This window comes from Triticum aestivum, chromosome 7B, assembly GCF_018294505.1.
Source record: "Triticum aestivum cultivar Chinese Spring chromosome 7B, IWGSC CS RefSeq v2.1, whole genome shotgun sequence".
Lineage (NCBI taxonomy): Eukaryota > Viridiplantae > Streptophyta > Magnoliopsida > Poales > Poaceae > Triticum > Triticum aestivum.
The window spans coordinates 338,776,788-338,790,936 of record NC_057813.1 but is presented as its reverse complement, the minus strand read 5'-3'; positions in this window follow the sequence as shown (position 1 = coordinate 338,790,936).

Genomic DNA, 14,149 nt, shown 5'->3' with positions numbered 1-14,149 from the left:
TCCATGTCACTGGCTCCTTGAAATTCTCGGGGTCGTCTCCTTGCGCGGCTGGCAATGGGAGGCTGCGGAAGAGGAAGAGGGCTGGCGGCAAGGCCATCAAGTCGGAGTATGCGGGCACCGATTCCTTCGTAAGTTCGGCCACATCTATGACCTTGTTCATTGCCAGTTCTTCACGCATCTTACGATTGTGCACATTCTGATGGAAGGCACTGATTACAGCGGCAGGATGAACATCGGGGATGTTGTACTACACTCGGCTGAACCTTTGGATGTACTTGCACAAGTTCTCCCCTTCTTTCTGGGGGATGATGTGTAAATCACTCGTCTGGCCATGAGCCTGGTGGCCTCCGGTAAAGGCGCCAACAAACTCATGGCACATATCCACCAAGAAGAGATGGAATCCACTGGCAAGTGCATCAACCATGACATAACATTAGGCTTGAGTGCCAACGGGAAGTAATTGGCAAGCACCTTATCATCGCGGGCCCCAGCAGCTTGCATCGTGATGGTGTAGATGCTGAGGAACTCCGACCGGTGAGTCTTGCCATTGTACTTCTCGCCAACGCCAGGCTTGAATGTACGGTGGGAGGGCCACTGGAACTGCCGCAGCTCACGGGTGAAAGTCGGACAACCCACCTCGTAAGGTAGGCCACCGTAGCCTCCCGGTGTTGGGTGGTCCGTAGCAGGCCCTGCCCGCCTGTCCGACTGGTGGCGCGCGTCACGTCGGTGCTCGATGGTAGTTCGTGTTCGAAATATGCCCTAGAGGCAATAATAAATTAGTTATTATTATTATATTTCCTTGTTCATGATAATCGTTTATTATCCATGCTATAATTGTATTGATAGGAAACTCAGATACATGTGTGGGTACATAGACAACACCATGTCCCTAGTAAGCCTCTAATTGACTAGCTCATTGGTCAATAGATGGTTACGGTTTCCTAACCATGGACATTAGATGTCGTTGATAACGGGATCACATCATTGGGAGAATGATGTGATGGACAAGACCCAATCCTAAGCCTAGCACAAAAGATCGTGTAGTTCGTATGCTAAAGCTTTTCTAATGTCAAGTATCATTTCCTTAGACCATGAGATTGTGCAACTCCAGGATACCGTAGGAATGCTTTGGGTGTACCAAACGTCACAACGTAACTAGGTGGCTATAAAGGTGCACTACGGGTATCTTTGAAAGTGTCTGTTGGGTTGGCACGAATCGAGACTGGGATTTGTCACTCCGTGCAACGGAGAGGTATCTCTGGGCCCACTCGATAGGACATCATCATAATGTGCACAATGTGACCAAGGGGGTGATCACGTGATGATGTGTTACGGAACGAGTAAAGAGACTTGCCGGTAACGAGATTGAACAAGGTATCGGCATACCGACGATCGAATCTCGGGCAAGTACAATACTGCTAGACAAAGGGAATTGTATACGGGATTGATTGAATCCTCGACATTGTGGTTCATCCGATGAGATCATCGTGGAACATGTGGGAGCCAACATGGGTATCCAGATCCCGCTGTTGGTTATTGGCCGGAGAGTTGTCTCGGTCATGTCTGCATGGTTCCCGAACCCGTAGGGTCTACACACTTAAGTTCGGTGACACTGGGGTTGTAGAGATAATAGTATGCGCTAACCCGAATGTTGTTCGGAGTCCCGGATGAGATCCCGGACGTCACGAGGAGTTCTGGGGTGGTCCGGAGGTAAAGATTTATATATAGGAAGTCCAGTTTCGGCCACCGGGAAAGTTTCGGGGGTCATCGGTATTGTACCGGGACCACCGGAAGGGTCCCAGGGGTCCACCGGGTGGGGCCACCTATCCCGGAGGGCCCCATAGACTGAGGGGGCGTGGGAACCAGCCCCTGGTGGGCTGGTGCACCCCCCTTTGGGCCTCCCATGCGCCTAGGGTTAGAAACCCTAAGGGGTGGGGCGCCTCCACTTGGCTTGGAGGCCAAGCCACCCCTAGGGCCGCCGCCCCCCTCCCTAGATGGGATCTACAAGGGGCCGGCGCCCCCCTAGGCCCCTATATATAGTGGAGGGAAGGGAGGGCATCCGCACTTGAGTCCTGGCGCCTCCCTCTCTCCCGTGACACCTCTTCCTCCCCGCTTGCGCTTGGCGAAGCCCTGCTGGGATCCCGCTACTTCCACCACCACGCCGTTGTGCTGCTGGATCTCCATCAACCTCTCCTCCCCTTGCTGGATCAAGAAGGAGGAGATGTCTCTCCCAACCGTATGTGTGTTGAACGCGGAGGTGCCGTCCGTTCGTCGCTAGGATCATCGGTGATTTGGATCATGACGAGTACAACTCCATCAACCCCGTTCACTTGAACGCTTCCGCTTAGCGATCTACAAGGGTATGTAGATTCACTCCCCTCTCTCTCGTTGCTAGTCTCTCCATAGATAGATCTTGGTGACTCGTAGGAAAATTTTGAATTTCTGCTATGTTCCCCAACAGTTCGAGCGTCCTCATGAACCCGCTCCCGAAGGACTTGACGCTGATCGCGGTTGGATCGCGGGTCGGACGACGCGATGGAGATATCGTCTCGAGCATTGTCGCGATGAACCGACGCCCGGGGTGTCCGGGATGGAGGAGGGGAGTGCACCGTGGCTGCATGGCCTCCAGCACGGTCTCCGCTGGCATGCGGTGGCCCGATGGAGCGACGGCCTACGGGCCCCGCCGGCTGCAACTCATCATTGTTGGCGATGCCGACGAGGCTCTGGACGGTGGCCCTCCATTTGTCGAGCTTCTCCGTGGCAGGAGGAAAATCGAGGAGCAGCTGAGCGCACGCTAGGGCTTCCGCTGGCGTGGGTGGCGGCGAGAGCTGGGTGGACCGTGATGCGCCTCGACTTCTAACCACGTTAGAAGGAGCTGCGTCACGGCCCCGCAGCCGTTCGCCATCTTCGTTAGCACCTCGGCGTGCATGCTGGCCCTCCTCATAATATGATGGGCGCACGGGACTCTTCCCAGGGCGGCGCATAGGGTCACCGGCGGGGCAACACTGCTCATCACGCACAACCTGCGAAGAGCGCACCGTGGGCACCGGTGTTGGCGTCTTGGAGGCCGCCGTGCCACCGTCTGGCGGGATAGCGGCGCCCCTGGAGGGCCCCGCGCCACCTGCGGGGGGCCCGACTCCGTATCTTGAGCCCGCGACTCGTGGCTCGTCGCCTGGCGCGTGAACGACACCACTCGCCAGGCCTGAACCGCCAGGGTGGTGTGGATGTTCGCGGGCCGTGCCACGGGTTCTCTCCGCGACTGGCCCGCTACTAGTCCGCACCGGTGCTGGCAACCTGGTCCCGGACGAACCAATCACTATGGTCGCCTTCTTCTTAGGAGCCATCGCGATGAAGAACACCTAGGTCGACTGCTAGGCCAGATTCTCGCAATTGTGCTCCCTGCCTAGCGCGCCAAAGATGTCGGTGGGAAACGACACCTATGGGATCACTGGAATCCCTACTACGGTAGCGGGGCACGGGGATCGTGAGAAGAGCGGGACTAGTAGACAACACAAAGGGGATTTACCTAGGTTCGGGCCGCAAAGATGCGTAAAACCCTACGATCCTGCTTTGGTGGATGTATTTAGTGTTCTTGAGCTCTTGAACTAGCTCTGGGTGCTACTAGGTTCAAAAAAGCCGAATCCTTCTCCTGTGCGCCATGGGCCTCCTTTTATAGGCGAAAAGGGGCTGCCACAGTGGCACACAGGAGGTGGAAAGTGCTACAGTGTTGCGAGCTTATCACTGGTATTACAGGACAAGGCGCATTTAATGCGAGGCTTAGGTGTCCCTTCACTTTATCGGGGACGAGACCGAGGCCCGGCCCGTCCGTCGCTGCTCCTCCTTGCTTTGACACGCGCCCTAGCCAGCGATGCATGCGGTGCCATGTAGGCAGGCAGGCAGCTGAGGTGGCACAGTGGTGGATGTTGGGGAACGTAGTAATTTCAAAAAAAATTCCTACGCACATGCAAGATCATGGTGATGCATAGCAACGAGAGGGGAGAGTGTTGTCCACGTACCCTCGTAGACCGATAGCGGAAGCGTTATAACAACGCGGTTGATGTAGTCGTACGTCTTCACGGCCCGACCGATCAAGCACCAAAACTACGGAACCTCCGAGTTCTAGCACACGTTCAGCTCGATGACGATCCCCGGACTCCGATCCAGCAAAGTGTCGGGGAAGAGTTCTGTCAGCAGGACGGTGTGGTGATGATCTTGATGTTCTATCGTCGCAGGGCTTTGCCTAAGCACCGCTACAGTATTATTGAGGTGGACTGTGGTGGAGGGGGGCACCGCACACGTCTAAGAGATCCAAGGGATCAATTTTTGTTGTGCCTACAGGTGCCCCCTGCCCCCGTATATAAAGGATCAAGGGGGGGGGGCGCCGGCCAGGAGGAGGCGTGCCAAGGAGGAGTCCTACTCCCACCGGGAGTAGGATTCCCCCCTTCCAAGTAGTAGGAGTAGGAGTCAAGGAAAGGGGGAAGAGAAGAGAAGGAAGGAGGGGGCGCAGCCCCTCCCCCTAGTCCAATTCGGACTAGGCCTTGGGGGGCGCCCAGCCTCTCCTCTCTCTTTCCCCTAAAGTCCAATAAGGCCCATATACTCCCTGGCGAATTCCCGTAACTCTCCGGTACTCCGTAAAATACCGGAATCTCTCGGAACCTTTCCGAACTCCGAATATAGTCATCCAATATATCGATCTTTACGTCTCGACCATTTCGAGACTCCTAGTCATGTCCCCAATCTCATCCGGGACTCCAAACTCCTTCGATACATCAAAAATCATAAACTCATAATATAACTATCATCGAAACCTTAAGCGTGCGGACCCTACGGGTTCGAGAACAATGTAGACATGACCGAAACACGTTTCCGGTCAATAACCAATAGCAGAACCTGGATGCTCATATTGGCTCCCACATATTCTAAGAAGATCTTTGTCGGTCAAATCGCATAACAACATACGTTGTTCCCTTTGTCATCGGTATGTTACTTGCCCGAGATTTGATCGTCGGTATCTCAATACCTAGTTCAATCTCATTACCGGCAAGTCTCTTTACTTGTTCCGTAATACATCACCCCACAACTAACTAATTAGTTGCAATGCTTGCAAGGCTTATAGTGATGTGCATTACCGAGAGGGCCCAGAGATACCTCTTCGACAATCGGAGTGACAAATCCTAATCTCGAAATACGCCAACCCAACATGTACCTTCGGAGACACCTGTAGAGCACCTTTATAATCACCTAGTTACGTTGTGACGTTTGGTAGCACACAAAGTGTTCCTCTGATAAACGGGAGTTGCATAATCTCATAGTCATAGGAACATGTATAAGTCATGAAGAAAGCAATAGCAACATACTAAATGATCAAGTGCTAAGCTAACGGAATGGGTCAAGTCAATCACATCATTCTCCTAATGATGTGATCCCGTTAATAAAATGACAACTATTTTGTCCATGGCTAGGAAACATAACCATCTTTGATTAATGAGCTAGTCAAGTAGAGGCATACTAGTGACACTCTATTTGTCTATGTATTCACACATGTATCATGTTTCCGGTTGATACAATTCTAGCATGAATAATAAACATTTATCATTATATAAGGAAATAAATAATAACTTTATTATTGCCTCTAAGGCATATTTCCTTCAGTCTCCCACTTGCACTAGAGTCAATAATCTAGTTCACATTGCCATGTGATTTAACACCAATATTCACATCTGTATGTGATTAATACCCATAGTTCACATCATCATGTGATCAACATCCAAAGGGTTTACTAGAGTCAATAATCTAGATCACATTGCTATGTGATTAACACCCAAAGAGTACTAAGGTATGATCATGTTTTGCTCGTGAGAGAAGTTTAGTCAACGGGTCTGTCACATTCAGAGCCATATGTATTTTTCAAATATTCTATGTCTACAATGCTCTGCACGGAGCTACTCTAGCTAATTGATCCCACTTTCAATATGTATCCAGATTTAGACTTAGAGTCATCTGGATCGGTGTAAAAGCTTGTATCGATGTAATTCTTTATGACGAACTCTTTTATCACCTCCATAATCGAGAAACATCTCCTTAGTCCTCACTAAGGATATTCTTGACTGTTGTCCAGTGATCTACTCTTAGATCAAAATTGTATTCCTTTGCCAAACTCAGAGCAAGGTATACAATAGGTTTGGTACACAGCATAGCATGCTTTATAGAACCTATGACTGAGGCATAGGGAATGACTTTTCATTCTCTTTCTATTTTCTGCCATGGTCGGGTTTTGAGCCTTACTCAACTTCACACCTTTGCATCACAGGAAAGAACTCTTTCTTTGACTGTTCCATTTTGAACTACTTCATAATCTTGTCAAGGTATGTACTAATTGAAAATCTTATCAAGCGTCTTGATATGTCTCAATAGATCTTGATGCTCAATATGTAAGTAGCTTTGCTGAGGTCCTGCTTTTAAAAACTATTATTCAAGCACTCCTTTATGCTTTCCAGAAAATTCTACATTATTTCTGATCAATCAATATGTCATTCACATATACTTATCAGAAAGGTTGTAGTGCTCCGACTCACTTTATTGTAAATACAGGCTTCACTGCAAGTCTGTATAAAACCATATGCTTTGATCAACTTATCAAAGCGTATATTCCAACTCCGAGATGCTTGCACCAGTCCATAGATGGATCGCTAGAGCTTGCACAATTTGTTAGCACCTTTAGGATTTTACAAAACCTTCTGGTTGCATCATATACAACTCTTCTTTAATAAATCCATTAAGGAATGCAGTTTTGACATCCATTTGCCAGATTTCATAAAATGTGGCAATTGCTAACATGATTCGGACAGACTTTAAGCATCGATATGAGTGAGAAAATCTCATCGTATTCAACACCTTGAACTTGTCGAAAAAACTTTTGCGACAAGTCGAGCTTTGTAGATAGTAACACTACTATCAGCGTCCATCTTCCTCTTGAAGATCCATTTATTTTCTATATCTTGCCGATCATTGGGCAAGACAACCAAAGTCCACACTTTGTTCTCATACATGGATCCCATCTCAGATTTCATGGCCTCAAGCCATTTCGCGGAATCTGGGATCATCATCGCTTCCTCATAGTTTGTAGGTTCATCATGGTCTAGTAACATGACTTCGAGAACAGGATTACCATACCACTCTGGTGCGGATCTTACTCTGGAAGACCTACGAGGTTCGGTAGTAACTTGATCTGAAGCTTCATGATCATCATCATTAGCTTCCTCACTAATTGGTGTAGGAATCACAGGAACTGATTTCTGTGATGAACTACTTTCTAATAAGGGAGGAGGTACAATTACCTCATCTAGTTCTACTTTCCTCCCACTCACTTCTTTCGAGAGAAAGTCCTTCTCTAGAAAGGATCCATCTTCGCAACGAATATCTTGCCTTCGGATCTGTGATAGAAGGTGTACCCAACAGTTTCCTTTGGGTATTCTATGAAGACGCACTTCTCCGATTTAGGTTCGAGCTTATCAGGTTGAAACTTTTTCACATAAGCATTGCATCACCAAACTTTAAGAAACGACAACTTTGGTTTCTTGCCAAACCAGAGTTCATAAGGCGTCGTCTCAACGGATTTCGATGGTGCCCTATTTAAAGTGAATGCAACTGTCTCTAATGCATAACCCCAAAGTGATAGTGGTAAATCGGTAAGATACATCATAGATCGCACCATATCCAATAAAGTGCGGTTATGACGTTCGGACACACCATAACGCTGTGGTGTTCCATGTGGCGTGAGCTGTGAAACTATTCCACATTGTTTTATATGAAGGCCAAACTCGTAACTCAAATATTCTTCTTCATGATCAGATCATAGAAACTTTATTTTTCTTGTTATGATGATTCTTCACTTTACTCTGAATTTATTTGAACATTTCAAATGTTTCAGACTTGTGTTTCATTACGAAGATGTACTCATATCTGCTCAAATCATCTTGTGAAGGTCAGAAAATAACGATACCCGCCACGAGCATCAATACTCATTGGACCGCATACATTGGTATGTATTATTTCCAACAAGTCAATAGCTCGTTCCGTTGTTCCGAAGAACGGAGTTTTAGTCATCTTGCCCATAAGGCACGGTTCGCAAGCATCAAATGATTCATAACCAAGTGATTCCAAAAATCCATCTTTGTGGAGTTTCTTCATGCGCTTTACACCGATATGACCCAAACAGCGGTGCCACAAATAACTGGCACTATCATTATTAACTTTGCATCTTTTGGCATCAATATCATGAATATGTGTATCACTACGATCGAGATCCAACAAACTATTTTCATTGGGTGTATGACCATTGAAGGTTTTATTCATGTAAATAGAACAACAATTATTCTCTGACTTTAAATGAATAACCATATTGCAATAAACATGATCAAATCATATTCATGCTCAACGCAAACGCCAAATAACATTTATTTAGGTTTAACACTACTCCCGAAAGTATAGGGAGTGTGCGATGATGATCATATCAATCTTGGAACCACTTCCAACACACATCATCACTTCACCCTCAACTAGTCTCTGTTTATTCTGTAACTCCTGTTTCAAGTTACTAATTTTTAGCAACCGATCAAGTATCAAATACTCAGGGGCTACTATAAACACTAGTAAGGTACACATCAATAACATGTATATCAAATATACCCTTGTTCACTTTGCCATCCTTCTTATCCACCAAATATTCAGGGCATTTCCGCTTCCAGTGACCATTTCCATTTCAGTATAATCACTCAGTTTCAGGCTTTGGTCCAGCTTTGGGCTTCTTCGCGGGAGTGACAACTTGCTTGCCATTCTACTTGAAGTTCCCTTTCTTTTCCTTTGCCCTTTTCTTGAAACTAGTGGTCTTGTCAATCATCAACACTTGATGCTCTTTTCTTGATTTCTACCTTCACCAATTTCAGCATCACGCAGAGCTCGGGAATCGTTTTCATCATCCCTTACATTATAGTTCATCACGAAGTCCCAGTAACTTGGTGATGGTGACTAGAGAACTCTGCCAATCACTATCTTATCTAGAAGATTAACTCCCACTTGATTCAAGCGATTGTAGTACTCAGACAATCTAAGTACTTGCTCACTAGTTGAGCAATTCTCCTCCATCTTTTAGGCGAAGTATTTGTCAGAGGTCTTATACCTCTTGACACGAGCATGAGTCTGAAATACCAATTTCATCTCTTGAAACATCTTATATGTTCCATGAAGTTTCAAAAATATTTTTGTAGTCCCGGTTCTAAGCCATAAAGCATGGTGCACAAAACTATCAAGTAGTCATCATATTGAGCTAGCCAAATGTTCATAACGTCTGCATCTGCTCCTGCAATAGGTCTGTCACCTAGCGGTGCATCAAGGACATAATTCTTCTGTGCAGCAATGAGGATAAACCCCAGATCACGGATCCAATCCGCATCATTGCTACTAATATCTTTCAACACAATTTTCTCTAGGAACATATCAAAATAAACATATGAAAGCAACAACACAAGCTATTGATCTATAACATAATTTGCAAAATACAACCAGGACTAAGTTAATGATAAATTAAAGTTCAATTAATCATATTACTTAAGAACTCCCACTTAGACAGACATCTCTCTAGTCATCTAAGTGATCACGTGATCCAAATCAACTACACCATGTCTGATCATCACGTGAGATGGAGTAGTTTCAATGGTGAACATCACTATGTTGATCATATCTACTATATGATTCACGCTCGACCTTTCGGTCTCCGTGTTCCGAGGCCATATCTGTTATATGATAGGCTCGTCAAGTTTAACCTGAGTATTCTGCGTGTGCAACTGTTTTGCACCCGTTGTATTTGAACATAGAGCCTATCACACCCGATCATCACGTGGCGTCTCAACACGAAGAACTTTCGCAACAGTGCATACTCAGGGAGAACACTTCTTGATAATTAGTGAGAGATCATCTTAAAATGCTACCGCTGAACTAAGCAAAATAAGATGTATAACAGATAAACATCATATGCAATCAAAATATGTGACATGATATGGCCATGATCATCTTGCGCCTTTGATCTCCATCTCCAAAGTACTGTCATGATCTCTATCGTCACCAGCACGAAACCATGATCTTCATCATCTTGATCTATATCAATGTGTCATCACATGGTCGTCTCGCCAACTATTGCTCTTGCAACTATTGCTATCGCATAGCGATAAAGTAAAGCAATTATTTGGCACTTGCATCTTATGTAACAAAGAGACAACCATAGGGCTTCTGCCAGTTGCCGATAACTTCAAAAAAACATGATCATCTCATACAACAACTTATATCTCATCACGTCTTGACCATATCACATCACAACATGCCCTAAAAAATAAGTTAGACGTCCTCTACATTGTTGTTGCAAATTTTACGTGCCTATGTAGTGACCCAACCCGAATGGATCGAATCTCTGTGCTTAAGTGTCATCCCTGGATCGGTATGCTGACACACACAGTACTCGAGGATTTATAACAAAGGTAAATCACATGTATAAAGTAACGTAAATACTATTACCTCAATCCAAATAGCGGAAGTAACAAGGTTGTGGATTCCCATAAACACCAACGGCAAAGTTGAGTGTAGAAATCATAACCCTAACATATCACTTACTCGTCGTAAGATCCTGCAACATGAGACGTTGCAGCCATGTAGGTCAGTACATTGAATGTACTGGCAAATTCACATCATAGAGCAATGATGAATAATAACTATCACTACATGCATATTTGGCTGGTGGAAAGCTCTACGGTTACAGTTTTGCATAAAGCCAATTTTTCCCTACTGCAAAGGAATAAATTTTATTTAACTATCATGGTAGTTGTTAAACATTGAGAATGGTTGACAGCATTCTCAATCCCAATTAAGCATCATCATTAGACCCAACAAAATTAATTATAAGTAACATGATGAGATCAACATGATAATCCAAGAACTAGATACTCAAGATGTCCATAACCGGGGACACGACTAATCATGATTAGTTTGTACACTCTGCAGAGGTTTGCACAATTTTCCCCACAAGACTCGATCGCTTCCGTTGGATTTCTCGCACTGCATGGTGTTTGAGAAACGGATGACCGAGACATAGTCTTTCAGAAACATTAACTCCCTACTCCGGGTAGACCATACCAAACCTACAAAACCCACTACCTGCTGATCTACCTGTTCAAGAGCTTCACGTAACTTACTCAGCTATGCTAGAGCCCATAATAGCTTGTGGCTGCACACGGAAGTTTCTAGCATGAATAATCTTATGATCCCTTTGAGCCTGGGTGGCGGTCCATAGGATGATCACATGGTAAACCCCGGGATATCCAAAAAAACAGGCAATCACTGGTATCCCCAGGTGCCTCAATACACCCAGATGTGTATTAAAGTTGCCACCTTAGATTGAACCATTAATTAACAATCTCACATCTGTCATGGAACACACTCAAACCCAAATCACGTCTACGAGCATAGCATTGCGGTATAAGCATAACGTAGAAGTAACTCCCAAGGGTTTGATAATAAGCAGGGCAATAGGTTCCTACCTCATCAACTACTTCCCAATACCCACACGTTATCAAATCCTAACCATGCAATGTTTGAGGGTGAAACTAATGCATAAAAACTGGGTATGAAAGGGATATGATCAAAGTGTGAACTTGCCTGTACTGTTGATGAAGATGATTCGCACTCAAAACTCTTGATAGTTCTACTCGTCACACTCCGGTCAATCTATCATGAGCAAGCAATAGTAACCACACATAAGCAATCACTCAAAAGATCGGAAAGATCGAAGAAAACAAATCAAAAAAACTTCGAAAACAAGCAAACAACTCTTGCAACAGAAAACAATTTCTAACAGTACCAAAATTATGTAAATTTGGCCTTATCAGAAAGTTTAGGTCAAGAGCTTCGATTTGCAAAAAGAATCGACTAAATCGGAGTTATGAAACTCAAGTTACAGATGAAACAAGATCGAATACTAATCTATTTGAAATACAAATTTTAAATTTGCAAAAACATGTTTAAGTTGTTTTACTGGATAGAGGGGATCGTAACGAAGAAGTGGGCGTTGGTTTCGTTGGATTTGGATAAGCGAGCAAAAGGTTGTGATAGATTGAAGTACAGGGACTAATCTGTGAAGAAAAATTTATCACGAATAGGTCCCTGGCCACGTGTCAGAAAACTGTTGGGTGAAAACCATTCACTGCGAGGCTTAATCGAGCAAACGACTGCTACTTAGTGCATACCTTTTTGAAGAAAAACAAATAAAAAAAATCTAACAGATCTAATCCTGGCCGTCGATTTTAGATCGGACGGAGGGGGCAAGAGGCGAGGCGTACCGCGGCGGTGGTGGCTGTCGGCGGCGAGGAACAACGGCAGCGGGGAATCTGGTGGTTGTCGGGGCGGCTTCTCCGGAGGTCCTCCGGCTCAGGCGAACCCACGGGGAGGCGCGGCGCGACGAGAGGACTCCGGTGGTGGTGGCGGCGTCGGGCGTAGGCGGCGGTGGAGCGCGTGGCAACGGCGGTAGATCTCGGCGGAGCTCATCGACGGTGACGACGGCGAGATGCGGCAGAGGGTGGCGCAAAGCAAGGAGAAAGAGAGGGGTCCGGGGCGATGAGATTTATAGGAGGGGAGGGGGCCAGGTGGCGTGGGGGAGGGGGCAGAGGAGGCCGGAGGCGGCACGGCGAGATGCGGCGCGGCGGCGGACTCGGAGGAGTCCTGGTCGGGGACGGGAGCGAGGCGGCGCGCTGGGCTGGGCCTTGGCCTGGTAGGAGCTGGGCGGGCCCAGTTTGGCGGAGGCGAGTTTTTTTTGTAAACATTGTTTTTTACAAACAACAAAAAGTAAAATAAAATGATAAATAATAAAAATAATATATAGGCATATTATATATCCAAATTTTCAGAAAAAGATTTCCAACAGCATAAACATTATTCTAGCTTAAAATAAAATCCACAATAATTCTAATAATTCAAACAGTGCTACTGACCTATTTAAAACCCAAAATATCCATTTTTAAAAATACCAAAATGGTTTCAAATTTATTTTCTCCAATTTTCGACTGTAGGGAATCATGTTACCCTAATTTCCTTATATTTTGTTTTTGGAGAAAAAAAATAATTTGAATAAAACCGAAATAAGTCCAAATTGAAAATAATTTTCAAAGGAACTTTAAATTGGATTTCTTTTAAACTCCCAACTCATAATTCAGATGTTTTGAAGAAGTCATTTTATCTTCTCTCATGAAAATCATTGAGTTGCTTGAAGTTTCCGAAATTGAAAAATATTTCCAAATGAAATTCAAATCTCTTCAAAACCCTTTTCATTTATTTAAATGGAAGAAGTCATATTATCTTCACTCCAGGGTTTTGTGTTTGAAAAGTATTTGAATCCATGGAGATCAGAAAGCAAAGGTGGAAGTTTGGGAAAGTCCTTTTATTCCCTCTCATTTAACTTTCAAAAGTTCAAATTTCACTCAACTTCACTCAATCAATCAAACAACAATCAAAACTATATATTTGTTCATAACATTCCAAAATTTAGAATTTTGGGATGTTACAAACCTACCACCCTTAAAATGAATCTCGTCCTCGAGATTCGGAGAGGCTAGCAAGAAATAGGTTAGGGTCGGGGTCTTCTCAAAATCCATCGATCGTCACACGGGTTTTCGGTTGCTACCACCTTTAGAAGCATTGTTACGGTTCCATCAAAACTCATATACTCCATCCTTATTCCTGACAGTGTCGGTCTTCTTAGATCTTCAAGACAATTCCTTCTCTGGCTCTTCTAGTAGTGGCATAACCTTTACAACAATTCTTCTGTCCTTTCATCATGGTACGGTTATTCCATGACTGGGTCTTCTTGGCTGACAGGTCTGGCGCTAATACTAAACAACTATCGATATCTCATGGTGGTCAACGATTCATGGTTTCCCTTGCAGAAAATGGGTCTGGTTTGAACCTCACGGTATGTCCTACGATTGGCAACAACTGCCCTGTACAAGGAAAAAAATACTTATACCAGTCTAAGGTTCAAACAAGGTTTTGATCATCGTCTCTCTACTATAGGTAAGTCACTCAGATTTACCAACCCACATAGCAAGGCGAA